At 46.0% G+C, this 20,089-nt stretch overlaps 1 protein-coding gene across 2 annotated transcripts in view; it reads left to right on the top strand.

Moving 5' to 3' along the window:
- Positions 1–20,089, top strand: part of CLPB (ClpB family mitochondrial disaggregase) — a 147,443-nt gene that overhangs the window by 10,623 nt on the left and 116,731 nt on the right. The gene's annotated exons all lie outside the window — the stretch shown is intronic.

Below are 20,089 nucleotides of genomic sequence, written 5' to 3'. Positions count from 1 at the left end.
CCAAAAAGTGGAAATGTGAACCTAAAGGAAAAAACTAAAACAAAATTAGTAGAAAGAGTTTATTGGGGCCAAGTTTGGGGACTGCAACCCAGGAGTCTAGATTCAAGTTACCATAAATATATGCTCCAGATTAGCAACAGTTGCAAGTGGGTTTTTAAAGGGAAAAACAAGAGTAACTTTCTTTGTTTTTGTTTTTTTGTTTTTTTGAGACAGAGTCTCGCTCAGTCGCCCAGGCTGGAGTGCAGCGGCGCAATCTCGATCTCAGCTCACTACAAATTCCGCCACCTGGGTTCACGCCATTCTCCTGCCTCAGCCTCCCAAGTAGCTGGACTACAGGCGCCCGCTGCCACGCCTGGCTAATTTTTTGCATTTTTAGTAGAGACGGGGTTTCACCGTGTTAGCCAGGATGGTCTCGATCTCCTGACCTCGTGATCCGCCCGCCTTGGCCTCCCAAAGTACTGAGATTATAGGCGTGAGCCACCACGCCCAGCCCTTTCTTTGTTTTTGAGACAGAATCTCAGTCCGTCACCCAGGCTGGAGTGCAGTGGCGTGATCTCAGCTCATTGCAACCTCCGCCTCCTGAGTTCAAGCGATTCTCGTACCTCAGCCTCCCGAGTAGCTGGAATTACAGGCACACGCCACCACACCTGGCTAAGTTTTGTGTATTTTTGGTTTTTTTAAGTAGAGATGGGGTTTCACCATGTTGGCCAGACTGATGTCGAACTCCTGACCTCAAGTGATCTGCCCACCTCGGCCTCCCAAAGTGCTGGGATTGGCCTGAGTCACCACGCAGCAGAGGCACTTTTTAAGTTGTTTACCAATAATTTACATTACAATAACATAAGCTATTGATGGGTTATACATTGTTCTTTGTATCACATATTCCAGGAACAACAGGAAAGTAATGGGTGAGGCAGCTAGTTAGGAAACTACAGGGGAGAAAAGAAAGAAGAAAATGGCTTTAAACAATTGCCCCCAAGCATGGGGCAGGGGTGTGGGGTCATGGCTGAGTCTTATACTCAGGTCTTTCTGGGCCTGATACATTTTGCATAAAAATATGATAGAACAGTACATCAGAATATTATTCATCAATTCGAAGGAGGTACTGATACATGCTACAACATGGATGAACCCTGAAAATATGCTATGTGAAAGAAGCTAATCACCGAAGGCCACTGTCTTTGTCTGTTTGGGATACTATAACAGAATACCACAGGTTGGGTGGTTTATGAACAGCAGACATGTACTGCTCTCAGTTCTAGAGAACAAAGTCCTAGATCAAAACCTCTGTGTAAACGAGATTGAAGTGAACTCTTAAGGATGAAGAGAAAGGCGGAAGGCAGTTCAGTTAGAGGGAATAGCAGGTGGAAGGTCTTGAGTCAAAGATGTGGAGAAATTGAGGAATTGAGAGAAGGCCAATAAGGCTGGACCCTAGAAAGCAAGGGGGAGAGTGGTGTCACATGAAGTTGGAGAGTTAAGCAGGGACCATACCACACTGGGTCTGTAGGCCATAGTAACAGTTTTTATTTTTGTCCTAAGAGCATGGGCAACCACTGAGGAATTTTCAGCCAGTATGTGTATGTGTGAGAAAGACTAACAGGTACACATTGTGACATGATATAGATCTGCAGTTTTAAAAGATCATTCTGGTTGTTTGGTAGAGAACAGATTGGTAGAGATCTGTGGTGGATGCTGGAAGACTGGTTGAAAAGCAGCTGGAGTAGTCCAGGTGAGAGAAGATGTGACGTGGACTAAGATGTCAGCAGCAGAGGGGGAGGAAGTAAGCTCGATAGGACTTGGTGGCGGTTAGGACAGTGCCTGGCACAGTGCCTGCCACACAGTAAGTGTTCAATAAATGAATGAATAGAATTGGATGTGGCTGATTAGGGAGAAGAGGGTCTTAACGAATTTCAGTTTTCTGGCTCGATCATCTGTGTAGATGCTCTTACCATTCACTGAGATGTGGATCCCTGAGGAACACTGGGTTTGGGGGGAAAGATTATGAGTTCAGTTTTAAACATGCTGGATTTAACATGCCAGTGGAAACGTCAATTAGGCAGTAGAACCTCTGGATCCTTCTGACTTCCCGCTATATGTACCATGTTGCCTCTTAAATTATCATGTAGGAGATTCTTTTGGTGTCCTGTTTTGATTTCCGGTTTTATGGCTTTAGAAAATAAATAACTTCATACTAGCCCAAGCTGGTTTACTAGACGGCTTTGGGGAAAAAAAATCTGATTTGGTTTACAGTTCAGGAAAAAAGAAAGGGTTGGGCTTCGATGAGGGGTAAACATATTTCTTCTAGCTTTGCATTGATGGCTTGGTTTGGTCCTTGTCCCTGGATGCCCCAGCTTGGGGCTTGAGGCACTTGCTGTCAATGTGCCAGGATTGAGGTGTCCAGAATGTGCTTAGCTACAGCATAGGTAAATGTCCTGCACATTGATCCAGGAATTTTATCTAATTAACAAAACCCTGGCTGTTAAATACATTTGGCTGTCTTGGGGCCTCAGAGAGGCTGTCTGTTTATTGATTGTTGTATCATTTTGGCTGGATGGGAAGATATTAATGCTGGCATCAGAGCAACCAAAACATCCAGCTCTCTTAATCAGGATGTAAATATCCTTGTGGCTTGCAGTGGATTGAAACAAAAGCTTTATCCTAGACCAAAGGTCAAGGCCTCAAGGGCATCACTCCTGTAATTTGATACTTATAGTGAGAGCTTCTGAAGATCCTCACACAGTTTTTTGAATGCTAGGGTATACACAGGTTTTTTGAATGCCTTTCCAGGATTTTGGAAATGCAGCATAATGTTACAGAAAGAATGCAAGAGTTTTAGAATTAAAAGACCTCGTTTCTACTTTTGACATAGTTACTAACAAGCTATGTGACCATGTGACTGAACTTCCCTATGTCTTAGCTTCCAAGTCTTATTCATGGGGTCCCCACTGATAAGTTTTAAATACAGTTCTCTAGTGTTCAGAGAAAACTGAGTCCTTCTGGAAGGGTCCAGATCACACACTGAAACCCTAGGCTTGCTCAAGTAGACCTTGTACCTGTCAAGCAGTTCTACAGAGTGGCCCAGGGCCTGGCTTCTTTTCTGGGGTATGTGGCTTGCTGTGGCTCTGATTGCTTGTTCCCGGGTGATGGAAAGCAATTGGGAAAGATTGGATTAGCAACTTCTCTGTAACTTCATGGGTAGGTGAGTTGTGGGAACAGCTGGTCAACCGCCCAGAAGCCCTGCAGAGGCAGACAGTTGGCCATGAGCAGAGAACAGCCAGGGCCTAACGCAGGGGCCTGGAGGGACAAGTCATGCCACTGAAAAGGAGCCGGGCTAGTCTCTCAGTTTCCTCGGGGGCCTCCACTGTAAATTATCTTTGATATTACTTGTCTGATCACTCTCCCAGGATCTTGTGAGCATTTCAGGCAGGTGACTCCTTGTCTGGAAAATTCCTCATCCTTCGGTCATCACTGTCACATGTTCCTGAAAGCCTTCCCTGATCCCCCAGTGATACGGCTCTGATGAGTGGAGGGACACCAGGGCTCCTGTCTCATGTTGAATTAGATGAGATGACACGGACACGCTTGGATTGGTTTTAAGGAGCGGAGAGTTTAACAGGCAAGAAGGGGCAAGAAGGAAGGGAGAAGGAAGAAGCTCCCCTGTACAGAGACAGAGGGAGGGGGTCTCCAAAGCCAGGAGAGGGAACCCCACCTGTCATGGATACCAGCCAGGTATATACAGAGGCTGGAGGAGGCGGTATCTGATTTGCACAGGGCTCAAGGGATTGGTTTGACTAGGCATGTCATTCATGTACCCCGCAAAAAAGCTGCCCTCCCACCCTAGCATTTTAATATGCAAGTGCAGGGCACCATGTCCTGAGTAGCTGGAATTACAGGCATGCGCCACCACGCCTGGCTAATTTTGTATTTTTAGTAGAGATGGGGTTTCTCCATGTTGGCCAGGCTGGTCCTGAACTCCCGACCTCAGGTGATCCACCTGCCTTGGCCTCCCAAAGTGCTGGGATTACAGGCGTGAGCCACTGTGCTCGGCCAGGTGGACCCAGTTTTTTTTAATGGCCTTCATTTGCATATCAAAGGTTGCCAACCTAGCTCTAAGAACAGGGCTTTCCCAGAAACTTTTCTGGAGATGCTTTAAAAAACGAAAACTTTCCATGGATCTCTTTTCCTCTCTTATCTGCCTGAAATAATTTCTTAAAAACTCCTACAACGCCAGTATCTGTGGATTCCCATAGCACTATGTACTATATAAGTACTGTGTAAGTGAGAGCACTTGGGATGGGTTATCTGTTTCCTTATCTCCCTCACAACACTGAGTTTTGGAGGGCAGCAGACCATTGCTGTGTTGTTTATCACTGTGCATGTAAATAGTTGCCAAATACTGAATATTATTGAAAGTTTGTTTTTTGTTTTTGTTTTTGTGTTTGTTGTTGCCCAGGCTGGAGTGCAGTGGCACAATCTCGGCTCACTGCAACCTCTGTTTCCCAGATTCAAGCCATTCTCCTGCCTCAGCTTCCCTAGTAGCTGGGATTACAGATGACCACGACTGTGCCCAGCTAATTTTTGTGTTTTTAGTAGAGATGGGGTTTCACCATGTTGGCCAGGCTGGTCTCGAACTCCTGACCTCTTGATCCACCCACTTCGGCCTCTGAAAGTGCTGGGATTGCAGGCGTGAGCCACCATGCCCAGCCATTGAACGCGTTTTGTGTTTCGTTTGTTTGTTTCTTTATTTCACTGAGACAAGAGCTCATCTTGTTGCACAGGCTGGTCTTGAACTCCTGGGCTCAAGCAATCCTCCTGCCTTGGCCTCCCAAAGTGCCAGGATTACAGATGTGAGCCACCACGCCTGGCTAAAAGTGTTCTGTAAATGATAAAAAGTTAAGCAAACTTTGTAGCTATTACAGTCATAATAAACGTGTAGACAGAGGACAAACAAAAATGAAGTAGTTCGATCATTTATTCATTAAACAAATAGTGCCTACTATGTGTGGCACTGTGCTTGGTAGATCAGTAGTCAGACATGTACAGGACTTGCCTCATGGAGCTCAAAGCCTTGTCAGACATGAATCCTACAAATGCGAAATTACAATTAGTACAAATGCTGCAAAGGAAGGAGACAGAGAATCAGGGGGGCCAGTGACAGCCAGATTTCCCCTGGTCAGAGGAAGCTTGAGCTTGAAAGTGAAGGATAAAGAAGAGTTTGTCTAGGTGCAAAAGGATGGGAAGAGCTCTCCTGGCACAAGGAACTTTTTTTTTTTTTGAGACGGAGTCTTGCACTGTTGCCCAGGCTGGAGTGTAATGGCGCGATCTCGGCTCACTGCAAGCTCTGCCTCCTGGGTTCATGCCATTCTCCTGCCTCAGCCTCCCAAGTAGCTGGGACTATAGGCGCCTGCCACCACGCCCAACTAATTTTTTGTACTTTTAGTAGAGATGGGGTTTCACCGTGCTAGCCAGCATGGTCTCAATCTCCTGACCTCATGATCCGCCTGCCTAGGCCTCCCAAAGTGCTGGGATTACAGAAGTGAGCCGCTGCGCCCAGCAAGGAACTTTTATTGACAAGAATCCTGCAGGAGGAAGAAGCAAGGCCACTATGAAGGACTGAAAAAGGCCACTGGTACTCCAGCTAGAGAAAGGTGCCAGAAGCCTAGAATAAGCAGACCCTGCAGGGCATCAGAGGCCACATGAAATAGCTTTGTCTTTTTTTTTTTTTTTTGAGACGGAGTCTCGCTTAGTCACCCAGGCTGGAGTGCCGTGGTGCGATCTTGGCTCACTGCAAACTCCACCTCCCGGGTTCACGCCATTCTCCTGCCTCACCCTCCCAAGTAGCTGGGACTACAGGCGCCCGCCAACTCGCCTGGCTAATTTTTTCTATTTTTAGTAGAGACGGGGTGTCACCGTATTAGCCAGGATGGTCTCGATCTCCTCACCTTGTGATCTGCCCACCTCAGCCTCCCAAAGAGCTGGGATTACAGGCACGAGCCACCGCGCCTGGCCCTGGCTTTGTTTTTACAGCACTGGCAGCTGAGATGGATTGAGAGGGGATCAATATGATCAGCAACCATTCTTATGACTGAGGAACATGAGGAACTGATGGGAGTGCCTTCCTGCTTATATGTGTCAGGCATCATCTTGGGCATGGTCCTGCCCCTTGAGGGACCACAAAGCTGTAATCTCTCAGGGCCTAACAGCAGGGGCAGTTGTCAGGCTCTGCCTCCCTACCATCATTTCTGTAGCCCAAGTGCTGTCTCTCCTCTGAAATCCTGGCTTAATCAAAATCATAACACAATTCATGTCAGCACAGCCAGAATCAATTGGAATTTTTCTCCCAAGGAATTTTCCTGGAAACTGAGGAACAGAGATAAATCCAAGAATGTTGAAAACGATCAAGCCAGTGTGTTACTGTGCTTCTGATATTCACTTATGCTGCTTGCCTTGTAGTTCCTGTTCTGTCTCTGCCTTTTTGAAAAAATCTTAGAAAATTTCACTTTCTGAACTTTAAGGCTCTACTATGTCCTGCCTCCTTTATGTTCCTCTCCTTGTGATTCTGTCAATGGATGCAGATACAAGAGGATTTCCTTTTTTTTTTTTTTGGAGATGGAATCTCACTCTGCCGCCCAGAGCGGAGTACTGCAGTGGTACAATCTTAACTCACTGCAACCTCTGTCTCCCGGGTTCAAGCGATCCTCCTGGCTCAGCCTCCAGAGTACCTGGGATTATAGGCATGTGCCACCACACCTGGCTAATTTTGTATTTTTAGTAGAGACAGGGTTTTGCCATGTTGGCCAGGCTAGTCTTGAACTCCTGACCTCGTGATCTTCCTGCCTCAGCCTGCCAAAGTGCTGGGATTACAGGCATGAGCCACTGCACCTGGCCTTCAAGTGGATTTCTTATCATTAGCAGGAAGCAGTGGTGAGGACTTTGGAGTCTGACAAAACAAGGCTTGAATCCCAGCTGTGACCATTGGTTAGTTCTGTGACCTTGGACAAGTTGTCTAACCTCTCTAACCTTAGATTCTTCATCTGCAAAGTAGGGATGATAATTGACCTGCCTCACACCATTGCTGTGTCATGTTTACTGATTCATCTCCTCGCTTTTCTCTCCAGTTGCTTCTTGTGTATTTCTCCTCACCTAGGCTGTGAGCCGTGTCACAGCAAGGTGTATGGCACTTCCTCCTGCCTTCACCATAGTAAGTCACACAAGGCTGGCTGGCACTCAGAAGGCACACAGTACAGATGGAGTCTGGCCCGTTGATTGATTGATTGATAGAAACCTTGTTTATTCTCCAAAGGCTAACCAGCAGGAGAGCACAGCCCTAGGCAGCAGCTGGGCAGGCTGACTGGTCTCCAAGATCCTCCATTCATGTGGATGGGAGGCTCAGGAAGGCTGCATAAGAATCCTCTTTGAGGCTGGGCTGAGGCTTCCATCTCAATGCCCTTTTGTTTAAGGGATAGCACCCAGGCCTCCTGCGAAGCCTGTGTATTTGACCAGCCTTTGCAGATGGACAGTGTACTGGGGCGGGATGTAAAGCACAAACAATTGAGGGAGGCCCCTGGAATTCCCAGGGGCTCAGAGTCCAGCAGGGGTAGGGAGGGGCAGGATCCCTCCCAGGGCTCAGTCAAAACCCCTAGATGGGTCAGACAGGATCTCAGGCACTTTCGTCTCCAGCCTCATTTCCTTTCCAGTCTTCAGGTCCCCACTTTAGCTTCTCTGATGGGCAACATCCAGCCCTCTTTGGGTGCCTCTAGGTATGAGGCACTCTCTGCCACCTGAACAATAGGCAAATTCTGATTGAATATACATTCATGCTTTTTTCTTTTGAGGTATAATTCACATACCATAAAATTCAACCTTTAAAAATATATAATTTAGTGGATTTTAGAACATTTATAAGATTGTACAACCAGTACCACTAATTCCAGAATTTCTAGAATGTTTTACCACTCTCCCACTCCATCTCAGACCCCCAGAAAACTCTGGTTCCAATAGTAGTTACTCCCCATTCTCCTCTCCCCCTAGACATTGCAACCACTAATCTACTTTCTGTTTCTGGATTTGCCTGTTCTGAACATTTCATATAAATGGAATTATACAATATGTGGCCTTTTGTGTCTGGCTTCTTTCACTAAGCATAATGTTTTCAAGGTTCATCTGTGTTGTAGCATATATCAGTATGTTATTCCTTTTCGTGGCTGAATAATATTCCCTGTATGGGTGTACTACATTTTATGGATGTATATCCATACAGGATGTCATTTATCAGTTGATGGACATTTGTGTTTCCACTTTTTGGCTATTATGAATAAGGCTGCTATGAACATTCATGTACAGATTTCTATGTGAATGTATGTTTTCATTTCTCTTCAGTATATACCTAGGAGTGGAATTGCTGGGCCATAGAATAACTGTACATTTAATATTTTGAGGAACTGCCAAACCGTTTTCCAGGATGGCTTCACCATTTTACATTCTCAAAAGCAATGTGTGAGCGTTCTACCTTTTCCACATCCTCACCAACAATTGTCGTCATCACTTATAGCCAACCTAGTGTGTGTGGAGTGGTATCTCATTGTGGTTTTGATTTACATTTCCCTGCTGGCTAATGATGTGAGCATCTTTTTGTGTGCTTATTGGCCATTTCTGTATCTTCTTTAGCATTTATTCATTCTTTTTTCTTTTTTTTTGAGACGGAGTCTTACTCTGTCACCGAGTCTGGAATGCAGTGGCGCAATCTTGGCTCACTCCAGCCTCTGCCTCCAGGGTTCAAGTGTTTCTTTTGCCTCAGCCTCCCGAGTAGCTGGGATTACAGGCATGTGTCATCATCCCTGGCTAATTTTTGTATTTTTTTTTTTTTTTTTGAGACGGAGTCTCGCTCTGTCACCCAGGCTGGAGTGCAGTGGCACCATCTTGGCTCACTGCAAGCTCCGCCTCCTGGGTTCATGCCATTCTCCCACCTCAGCCTCCCGAGTAGCTGGGACTACAGGCACCCACCACCACGCCCAGCTAATTTTTTGTATTTTTAGTAGAGATGGGGTTTCACTGTGTTAGCCAGGATGGCCTTGATCTCCTGACCTCATGATCCGCCCGCCTTGGCCTCCCAAAGTGCTAGGATTACAGGCGTGAGCCACCACACCTGGCCAATTTTTGTATTTTTAGTAGAGATGGGGTTTCACTGTGTTGGCCAGGCTGGTCTCAAACTCCTGACCTCAGGTAATCTGCTTGCCTCGGCCTCCCAAGTGCTGAGATTACAGGTGTGAGTCACTGTGCCCGGCCATTCTTTGGCATTTATTCATTCTTAAGGCCTGTTATGAGCAATGTCTTATTAGGCATTGAGGAGGAGAAAAATGTATCATGATGACCTCTGTCTTTCAAGGAACTTGCGGTCTGGTAAGAGAATTGTAATTAGTACAGGTGAAAAGTTAGGGCTTCACAGACAGGGTGTCCTTTAGTTTGAGTCTAGAGATAGGTAGTATTTGTATACAAGGAGCTTTGCGGAAAGACTTTCTGGGCAGTTGGAGTAATGTAAGTAAAGACAATTTGTAATTAGTAGTAGAAAACAGTTTTATCTTCTGATTAGCTCTGAAGTAATAGTGTGAAAGCACCTGGCATAGCGCTTGGCACATGACGGGCTGTCATGTGTTAGCTCCCTTTGCAACTCACCTCATTTGGTCCCAGCTCTGTTTTCTAGGACTACATGGCTTCCTTTTCCTGTTCCAGCTTTTAAACTCTTAGGAGACAGAGCTCCAAGCTATATGAGCCTTGGTTCACTGAACTGTGGTTTCAAGTCTCCTCCTCGTCTTAGTCATTTTAAAATGAAACAGCCACAGAGTTTTGGTGCCCTCTCTGAATTCCAGTGTGGCATGACCATTATTGTGAGGAGCAGGACAACCATCCCCTTTGTTAAAGATTTTATGCTTCTATTGATATGGCCCGACTTTGCATTGGCTTTCTTGGCAGCTGCATTATACTCCTAGGTTCTGTTAAGCTTGTAATCAGCCCAGCCTTCTGAGATCCATGGCTTTTTATGTCCTGTAACCTTTTGATTGGATTCGTTTGCAGAGCTTATTTTAACCTAAAGATAAGGACACTTTAAGGCTTTGTATTTGCTTGTGAATATGTAATATTTGAAATGTGAATATATACTATGTGATGGTAGGGTGGTATGGAGACTACCAGAAAGAAGAAAGGATAGGCTTGGACCGTTCTCAGCATGAGACTAGAAGGGAACTAGAACTTCCAAGAGAGAAGATTCTAGGAAACAGGACTAATCAGAAAGTATCTTCATCCCTCAAGTAAACTGCTTTCCACGTAAGGCTTTTCCTTATTTTCCGTCAGGTGTTTGGTCCCATCAGACAACTGTGGTGTGCTGACACATGCTAAATGTGGGAAAGAAGGGAAGAATTGGGCATATGAGCCCTGGAAGACAGTGTGGCTCCATAGAGTTTGGGCTCCATCCCCAGATGCTACTTACTAGCCTTGTAATCGTTTTTTTGTTTGTTTGTTTGTTTTGAGACGGAGTTTCGCTCTGTCGCCAGGCTGGAGTGCAGTGGTGCAATCTCGGCTCGCTGCAACCTCCGCCTCCAGGGTTCAAGTGATTCTCCTGCCTCAGCCTCCTGAGTAGCTGGGATTACAGGCACGTGCCACCACACCTGGCTAACTTTTGTATTTTTAGTAGAGAAAGGGTTTCATCATGTTGGTCAGGCTGGTCTTCAACCCCTGACCTCGTGATCCACCCTCCTTGGCCTCCCAGAGTGCTGGGATTACAGGCGTGAGCCACCGCGCCCAACCTGGCCTTGTAATCTTAACCAGTCATTTACCCTTTGTAAGACTTGGGCTGCTCTCAGAGGATCAAATGAGATCATAAATGTCAAGTATCTCTTGCGTAGTAGGCAGCTCAAGAAATGTGAGCTCTTTTGAACTCCACCATTAAAGAGCTTTGCAAAACAGTGAATTGTGCTCCCTGAGCCTGTGTAAATATCTCTGGGCACCTGTGATACTTAGCACACTTGTTTCATTTTCTCTCCTCCAGCTCGGAGTAAGAGCTCCTTGTGGGCAAGATTCATGTCTGATTCATTTCAGTGTCTGTCAATGCCCAGCACAGAGGCTGGCTTGGAGATGTAACTTTAATTTTGTTGAATGAGTAAAGGCCACACCTTTGCCTGAAGAGGCCAGGTTTTATGATTGGCTTTTCATTGTCTCTTTTTTACTGGAAATTTTGTAGGATTCCTGAACTTCACAAAAGGTGGCTCAAGTACCAACACTGTTTGAGAAGTTTGAGCCACTTTTGTGTCTCACTGCTGTAGTGTGACAGGTTTCCTGGCAGCCAGCCAGAAGGCCTGCTGTGGGGCCAGTAGGTGGCGCCTATGACCCTTTCCCACACCTCAGGTCCTGCACAGGCCTTTGCTTCTCACCACAGCAGCTGCTGCCTCTCTGAGAAATGCATATATTAATAGCTCTGAGCAGGGGTACCCAGATGAAGGTGCCTTGGGCCGCTCCCTCCTGTTTATGGCCTTGTATTGTTGGATTTTCGTGTTTCATGCAGTCTCAGCCTTGGCACACACTGCCTGGGGAAGCCAAGATGTTTGCCATAGAGGATCCCAGGAGGTCACTCTGGAAATGTGTGCCTCTGGCCCATCCTTTCTGGCATACTCTGCCTCTAGGAAGTCATCCCTGTGGCTCGCTTGCTCTGAACTGTACTCTCATGGCACCTTCCTCTAGGTTGCTTGCTTGTATGTTAGCTGTTTGCCCAGTGTGTAGCTCTCCAGTGAATGCTTGCAAGGCAAGGATACCACAGAATTCATCACAGTATCCTGAGTGCCCTGCTCAGAGTCCTGTAATAATCAGTCCTCAGGAAGAGTTTATGGAATGAATGGATGCATAATAAGTAGTACCTCAAAAATTGTTATCCACATTGAAGGGTATTCTGCAAACAAACTAGCCTTACTCTGCAAAAAATGTCAATATCATGAAAATCAAAGAAAGGTTGAGGAACTATCCTAGATGAAATTGAAACATATGCAGTGTTTGGTCCTGATATTGATCCTGGCTTGCATCTGGATCACAGGGGGAGATTGCTGTAATGAATATTGGGATAATTGAAGAAATTTGAATATGGGCTGTATATTAGATTAAAATAGTATATCAGTGTTAAATGTTCTGAATTTTATCTTCATTAGTGGTTCTGTAAGAGAATGCTCTGGTACTAGGTACCAGGTGCATGTACCAATACATCTGGTACATGCTCAATGAAGTATTTGGAGGTAAAGGGGCATAGTATCTGAAATTAATTCTCACATGGTCTAGCAAAAAAACAGAAAAGTAATAGAAAAGCAAATGAAGCAAATGTAAACAGGATATGAGTGAAGGCTGTTTATTTATTTATTTTTTGAGATGGAGTTTTGCTTTTTTTGCCCAGGCTCGAGTGCAATGGCACAATCTCGGCCCACAGCAACCTCCGCCTCCCAGGTTCAAGCAATTCTCCTGCCTCAGCCTCCTGAGTAGCTGGGATTACAAGCATGCACTACCACACCCGGCTAATTTTGTATTTTTTAGTAGAGACAGGGTTTCTCCATGTTGGTCAGGCTGGTCTCGAACTCCCGACCTCAGGTGATCCGCCTGCCTTGGCCTCCCAAAGTGCTGGGATTACAGACCTGAGCCACCGCACCTGGCATGAAGGCTGTTTGAAGGGGTGTGTGTGTGTGTGTGTGTGTGGTTTTTGTAACTGTTCTATTAGTTTGAAATTATTTCAAAATAAAAAGTTAAAAAATAATCTAAGCACTTTAATGTGTGCCAAGTTTCTGTAAGAGGATGGGACAAAGAATGATCACCCAGTGCTGCCCTTTGTTCAGTTGATCCAGCAGGTATTCATTGAGGCTGTGGTTCAGCTCCTCCACTGTGGGCCTCAACAAACAGAACAATAGTCATAATAGCAACTAAGATTTGGAAAATGTACGTGCCCTCACAAACATTATCTCCTTTGGTCGTCTCAGCACCCGTGTTAGATAGGGCTGGCAGGCTGATAGAGTAAGATGACTGAGGTTCAGAGATGGTAGTGTGGTCTGCCCACAGTCACACAGGCTGGAAGAGACAGACACAGGCAGGCTCATATATAGGTCAGTTTTTTCCAAAGGGGATGCTTTCTAGGCCTCCCTATCTGTGTGTGTAAAAGGAAGATTTGGACTGATTAATCTCTGCAGATCATTCTTTAAGTTCAGAAATTTTAAAGTTTTCTGTGATAGGAAATAGCCAGTTATGAAACATGCAGACACATTCCACAGTACACTTGCATTTGTGGTAGGTACTGCATACCTGCCAACCTCTCCCCTCCCTCACTGCCTTCACTCCCTTGGGGTTCTCCAGGCAAGACAGAATGCTCCGTGGGCCATCTCACTGGGAGTGAGAGCATCTGGAGAGCTTCTTTGCGGAAGAGTCCCCAGCTAGGTCTTGGAGAAGGGTTCTCAGTTCAAGTAGCAAATGCAGAAGTTGCTGGAGAGGCCTTGTCTATGGAGTTGAAGCACCAAGACCCTGCCTGAAGTCTGCTGTCTCAGGCTGGGGGTCTATGAGCAGCCTTTGCTCCCTTGCCCTGCCCCTCCCAGCCCTGGCTGGCAGGGTAGATAAGGCACAGATGGAGGCTGCCTGGGGATTCTGGCCCCAGGCACCTTGCCTCTGCTCAGACAGCAGGGCCTGGTGCTGTTATTACTGTAAACAGGGCCTTCTGTGAGGCTCCAGCCAGGGCCCTGTTGCCCAGATAGCAATCATGATTGGGTCTGCATGGCTCAGTGCTTCCAGGCCTCTGATGCAGGTGGGATAGGGCTCCCTACCCTTCAGCCCGTCCCCAGCTGCAGCTGAGGGCTGGTTCATGTGAAGGATCCGGAAATCAGTTGGAACAATGCATCATTGAAGTTCAGTGGCCGCTTTGTATTGATTGGTCCTAAAGAAAGAGGAAGAAAAATCAAGTGGTACCTCCCTCCCCTGAGTGGAAGAGCTAGTTAACCAGAATAACTCAAAACTGCCCCTGTGTCCCTTTCTGGGACTCTTTTCCTCCCTCCTACAAACAGAGCTTGGGGAGTTGTCTTTTCTTTGGAAGTCTTGCTGAGTGCTGTGTCTGCTAGGAGACTACTCAATTTTCATTTTGATGCCGCACATATTTAGAATCATAACATTATAGAGCTGGTAGGGACTTCAGAAATAATTTCATTCAGTTTCCTTCTTTTACTGCAGATAAAAGAGAAGGACCACAAAGACATTTATTGTGGTCACATAGCTAGCAAGTGATAGAGCCATGACTGGAATTTGTGACCTCTAGCCCCTAGGCCTATATCCACAAATGTCCTCAGCCCTGAGACTGAGAAGCTGCACCCACACACTCCTACATATACATAGAAGCCTGAGTTCTTTGAAAAGGACAAGCATACAGTTATAAAACAGGTAACTTCCAGCACCAGACAGAAGTATTGGAGAGAAGTTAATGTAGGTAAGTGCTGTAAGACATTCATTCATTCAGACCCTGAGCTTTGTGGTGTGCCAACTGCTATGGCAGGCACCTGCACAGAGAGATGAAGACAAGTTCTTGTTTCTAGAAGGACATGTTGCCTACTGGGGAAGTTAGACCTGTGGATAGTATGATAACTACATTGATACAGGCTAGCGCAGGGGATTGTGGTGGCAACAAGGCCATCTGAGGGAAGGCTTCTTAAAAGAAAGTATAGGATTTTTTTTTTCCTAATAAAGTTTTATTTTAAAGAAGAGTAATAGTGTGGTCATTGTTATAAAAACAACACAACTTCAAACAATACAGAGGCATTCACAGCAGAAAGAGAAAGCTTGACTGCTTCATCGCCTCTTCCCCAATCAGTGGTAATAGCTGTTACCTCTTTGGTCTTTAGCCTGCTGGACTCTCCAGGATCACTGGTGGATGGGAGCAGGCTATGTTTTTTCTGACCGATTTGTCTTTCTCCTGTGGTAATCTTCAGCTCTTGGGCTAGGGAACCTTCCCTCTCCTACCGCTGCCCTTGCCTGGGAATTTTAGACAGTTCATTTATCTATCCTCCAGTAATTTTGAACACTTATTATGTTCCAAGTTCTGTGTATACCTTTTCATGTGTCATCCTAGTTCTCTGTCATTTCTTTAAAATCAAGTGAACACGAATTGGAAAGTGATAAGAATAGCATAAGCTCTTCTTATGCTATTTTCCACAGTGCTTTATTGCATCCCAAGTATTTTTACATATTTTGTCTCACTGTCTGTTTATAGCACCTCTATGTGACATTTATAGTAGGGTTCGTGAGGTGCTCTCCATTTTTTTTAACAGATGCAGAAACAGGCTTAGAGAGCAGGAGCTATCATGTAAATGAAGGAAGCAGTTGAGATTCAGAGAGGCTAAGTCACTCATTCATCCACCACTCCTCACCTAGTAAGTAACAGAGCCTGAATTTGTTTTTTTGTGTGGTTTTTTGTTGTTGTTGTTGTTGTTGTTGTTGAGCTGGAATTTCGCTCTTGTTGCCCAGGCTGGAGTACAGTGGCGTGATCTCAGCTTACTGCAACCTCTGCCTCCCAGGCTCAAGCGATTCTCCTGCTTCAGCCTCCTGAGTAGCTTGGATTACAGGTACCGGCCACCACGCCAGGCTAATTTTTTATATTTTTAATGGAGACGGGGTTTCACCATGTTGACCAGGCTGGTCTCAAACTCCTGACCTCAGGTGATCCACCTGCCAGAGCCTGGATTTGAAATGAGATCTTTGCTGCTGATTTTTCTGACCCCCTCTACTGCCTGAGAGTTGTGCAAGAGCTTGGATTCAACTCTGGCCCTTTTTTTTTTTTTTTTTTTTTGAGATGGAGCCTCTCTCTGTTGCCCAGGCTGGAGTGCAGTGGCGTGCTCTCAGCTCTCTGCAACCTCTGCCTCCCGAGTTCAAGTGATTCTCATATGTCAGCCACCTGAGTAGCTGGGATTACAGGTGCCTGCCACCACGCCTGGCTAATTTTTGTATTTTTAGTGAGACGGGATTTCGCCTTGTTGGCTGGCCTGGTCTTGAACTCCTGACCTCAGGTGATCCATCCTCCTCGGCCTCTCAAAGTGCTGGGATTACAGGTGTGAGCCACCATGACTGACTTCAACCCTGGACTTCTAATGTGGTCTATTCTTGTGTCTACTACCCTGGGCAGTCTCCAGATAGGGGTCACCTACTGCTACCCTGCCAAGAAGGAGACCTAGTTCATTAGGGAAGGGCCTTCCACAAGTCTGGAGTGAGCCCAGAAAGGCCCACCATATCCACCCTGCCTCCCTAGCCCCTGGACACAGGCTGCTCTGGCCTGAGTGGCAGCTTGCGTTAAACATTCTACTCATCATCTCAGGGATGATGGAATCCTAACCTTTTCGGAGATACTGTATTCTGTCACAAGCATTGCTCTTTTTAAAAGAGATTAATTCACTTGCCACATTTTGCCCATTGGTGAAAATCACAGGGGAGAGCAAGGGTGGCTTTCTCAGGCCTCAAAGGCCCTTTCAGCCGCTGTCAGTGGGCAGCCCGCCCCCTAGCTGGCCCAGGACTTTGAAATGACTGCCCACTGGGCATTCACTTGCAAAGCAACACAGTGAAATGCCGGAGACCTGGTTTGTGAAATCCCAACTTTCTGAGCTGCTCTGCACAGAGGGGAGGCAGGGGAGGCGCCTACCCAGCTCTTTCAGAGTTACTTGTGGTTGGGTTCTCTTGTGGTCCTTTCTTTTCTTTTTTTTTTTTTTGAGGCGGAGTCTCGCCCTGTCGCCCAGGCTGGAGTGTAGTGGCACGATCTCAGCTCAGCTCACTGCAACCTCCACCTCCTGGGTTCAAGTGATTCTCCTGCCTCAGCCTCCCGAGTAGCTGGGATTACAGGTGTGTGCCACCACGCCCAGCTAATCTTTTGTATTTTTTGTAGAGATGGGGTTTCATCATGCTAGCCAGGATGGTCTCGATCTCCTGACCTCGTGATCCACCCACCTTGGCCTCCCAAAGTGTTGGGATTACAGGTGTGAGCCACTGCACCCAGCCCGGTCCTTTCTTGATCTACCAGGTGCCACCACTCCTTACGAAGTTCTGTTTTAATCCTTAAAACCACCTTGCACAAGAGGGATTAATATCTTCCATTTCATAGCTAGTAAATGACAGAGCTAGAATCTGAACTCCAGCCTTTGGACTCCAGGATTATTGCTTTTTTTCCATTACACCTCAGCCCCAAGAGACTGCAAAGAACGATGCTCAGTCAAGAAGCTGGGCAGGGCTGAAAAACTGGAGTCTCACTGAAGAACATCAAGATTTCCTCCTCTGAATGGCCGCTGAGGTTTGTAGAGTCCTTTCCTTCATGTTTCAGTGCCACCTCCTGAAACTCCTGTGACTCTGGGAGGATTGGGATCCTCAGTGGACCTATGAAGAGACTGATGCTCAGCCAGATGATGTTCCTTCCTTTAGGGCATTAGAATAGTAGGTGGGAGAGCTAGAGCTAGAACCCAGGTCTCCTCACTCTCCCGAGATTCAGTGAATCCCGAGATTCATTGCTGAATGAATGAACAAAGTGCCTGGAGCCAGCCTCGCTGAATTATCCAGGTCATCCTGTGTGATCACATCTTAGAATCCCTGGATATTGGCCAACCTGCCACTACCAGCTTGAGAGTGCAACACTTTGTTCCATCAAAATGATGGAAGTGAGATAGGATAGTAGGGTCTGTATTGAATACCTGCTATATGCCCAAGGCTGGGATCTTGTAAATTAGAGATTATTATCCCAAAGGTCAGAAGGCTGAAAATTAGAGTTGATTTGCTTAGAGTTATCTAGCTGGATCAGAATTCAAATCAAGGTCTGACTTACTCCAACACCCTTTATTCGTCCACTTCTTTTTATTAGACTGCACTCAGCCCTTGACAGGTAGTAGGAGGAGGCATTTCAATCTTCTTTCTTCAGCCCTACCTCTAGAGCAGTGGTGCTTCCACAATTTTCTATTGAATTCTAATGAATTTTCTATGTTAAATTTTAATGAAGTTAGCCCGGCTAATTTTTTGTATTTTTAGTAGAGATTGGGTTTCACCATGTTAGCCAGGATGGTCTTGATCTCTTGACCTTGTGATCCACCCGCTTCGGCCTCCTAAAGTGCTGGGATTACAGGCGTGAGCCACGGTGCCTGTCCTTGAAGAGGGTTCTGAGGCTCTTTCAAAGGCTCCACAGCAAGAGCTACTGGGAGAGATTTGTGATATCCCTCTTAGACGTGGCAGTGCAGGACAGTAGCACGCATGCCAGGAATCTGTCAAACCTTTAGACTGAGCTTTTATCCTAGTCTCCATTACTGATTTCATGGGGACTGTGAACACCTAATCATTATATGTAAAAAAAAATTTTTTGAGTGTGTGTGCTCCTATGCACTTTTCTGGAAGAAATTCAGTTGTAGTCACAAAAGAGCCCCTAGCTCAAAAAGGTTTATGCCCACTGCCTTGGCCTCCTAGTCTGACATTTGAGGCCTTGTGTTGGCTCTGCATACCTCAGCAGCTGTCTGTTTCTTTGCTGTGAACTTCACCCAGATGGAGCTGCCCGATGGTCTCTGAATGTTCCTTTCCTGCTTTGCAGTCACATCCTGTTTCTTGCCTTGATTGACGTGCACTTCCTTCCACTTCGCTAAACTCTTCCCCTTCTTCAAGACACAATTCAAGTTTGTTGCCTCAGAAGCCTCTGATTTTCTTCAGCCTATCCTGATTTTCTAGCCATTTGGACTGAGGGTCAGAGAAGCGAGGCCATCCCATCAGGATCATAGGGTCAGAACCACGCGCTCTCTACCATATCACATGACCTGCTAAATGAGGAGAAGAGGTTTTGTAAATTAGACAGGATTCTTAGCTTCTTTAACATTCTTGGCCATAGAAAATTATTTCTGCATAAAAGAAGTTTAACATTATATATAGTAAGAGACCTTCACCAGAATAAATCCTCCAAACTAGAGGTAAGAAAGGAAGGTTTCCTAACCTCTCTTAATACTCTCCCCTCACATGTTGTGCCCCAGTCATACCAAACATCTTAGGGGGTCTCATGTACCCCATGTCTGCTCCGGGTGAGGAGGACCGCCTCTACCTGGAATACTCCTTCCCCTCCCTCACCCCCTTTTTTCTGGCCAGTTCCCCTTTATCAGCACCTCCCCAGAGAGGCCTTTTTGGCCACTGAGACTGGGTTAAATTTCCTTGTTGTGCACCTGCAACGCAAAGTCCCATTCATAGCACTCATGAGATGTGCAGTTCTGTGGTCTGTCTCCCCCTTGGGCTTTGACAGTACCTTTGAAAGTATTTGAGAGAAGCCTTAGTACATGATGTTTCTCATCATCCTCTCAAGCCTTAGTTACCTGCTAACATCAGCAACACAGAGATTTTATTTGACCTGGTCTGTAGGGACATTTACTATAGATCGTGGCACAAGAATGGTGCTAGGACTCAAACCCAAGCCTTTGGACTCTCCGTCCTTTGGCTAGAACCCACTGAAAAACAGCCTCCTAGCTTCCCAAACCCCTTCCTCCCTTTCTTGGCGCTGTGTTCTTTGATATACTGTCTTGAGCCGTGTCTTCTCCTCATCCTTATCCAGAATCTAGCACAGGACCAAGTGCTTGTCATACCGATTCACTGAAATCAGTGTAGTGTTTGTCTTTCATGTTATCTAGAGCCAGGTTCTGTCTGGAGGAAGGGTGGTGAGGTGAGGAGGAGCCTGGCTTTAGAGTCACTGCCAACCGGTCACTGCACTGCCCATTAACTAGCTGTGCGACCTTAAGCAAGTCATTTCATTTCACCTAAGTGAGCCTGTTACCTTATCCCTGAAAAGAGGCAATTACTCTTAGCGCCTTAGGTGGTGTCAAGAGTACCTGGAATCATAAATGTAAAGTACCTGGGGTAGTTCCTGCTTGTAGAAGGTGCTCAGTTCATTCTATTTACCCACCCCTACGTTATTGATCCCCCTGTTCCTAGGAGCCAAAATTCAGACTTTTAGTGGGATACTTTAAATTCTGTGTTTGTTAATTTATTTAACAATTATTGAGTTTCTACAATGTGTTAGGCACTGGCATATAGATTCCGGTAG

This window comes from Chlorocebus sabaeus, chromosome 1 (assembly GCF_047675955.1).
Source record: "Chlorocebus sabaeus isolate Y175 chromosome 1, mChlSab1.0.hap1, whole genome shotgun sequence".
Lineage (NCBI taxonomy): Eukaryota > Metazoa > Chordata > Mammalia > Primates > Cercopithecidae > Chlorocebus > Chlorocebus sabaeus.
Note: the sequence above shows the minus strand (reverse complement) of the source record. Positions and strands in the feature narration are given on the sequence as shown.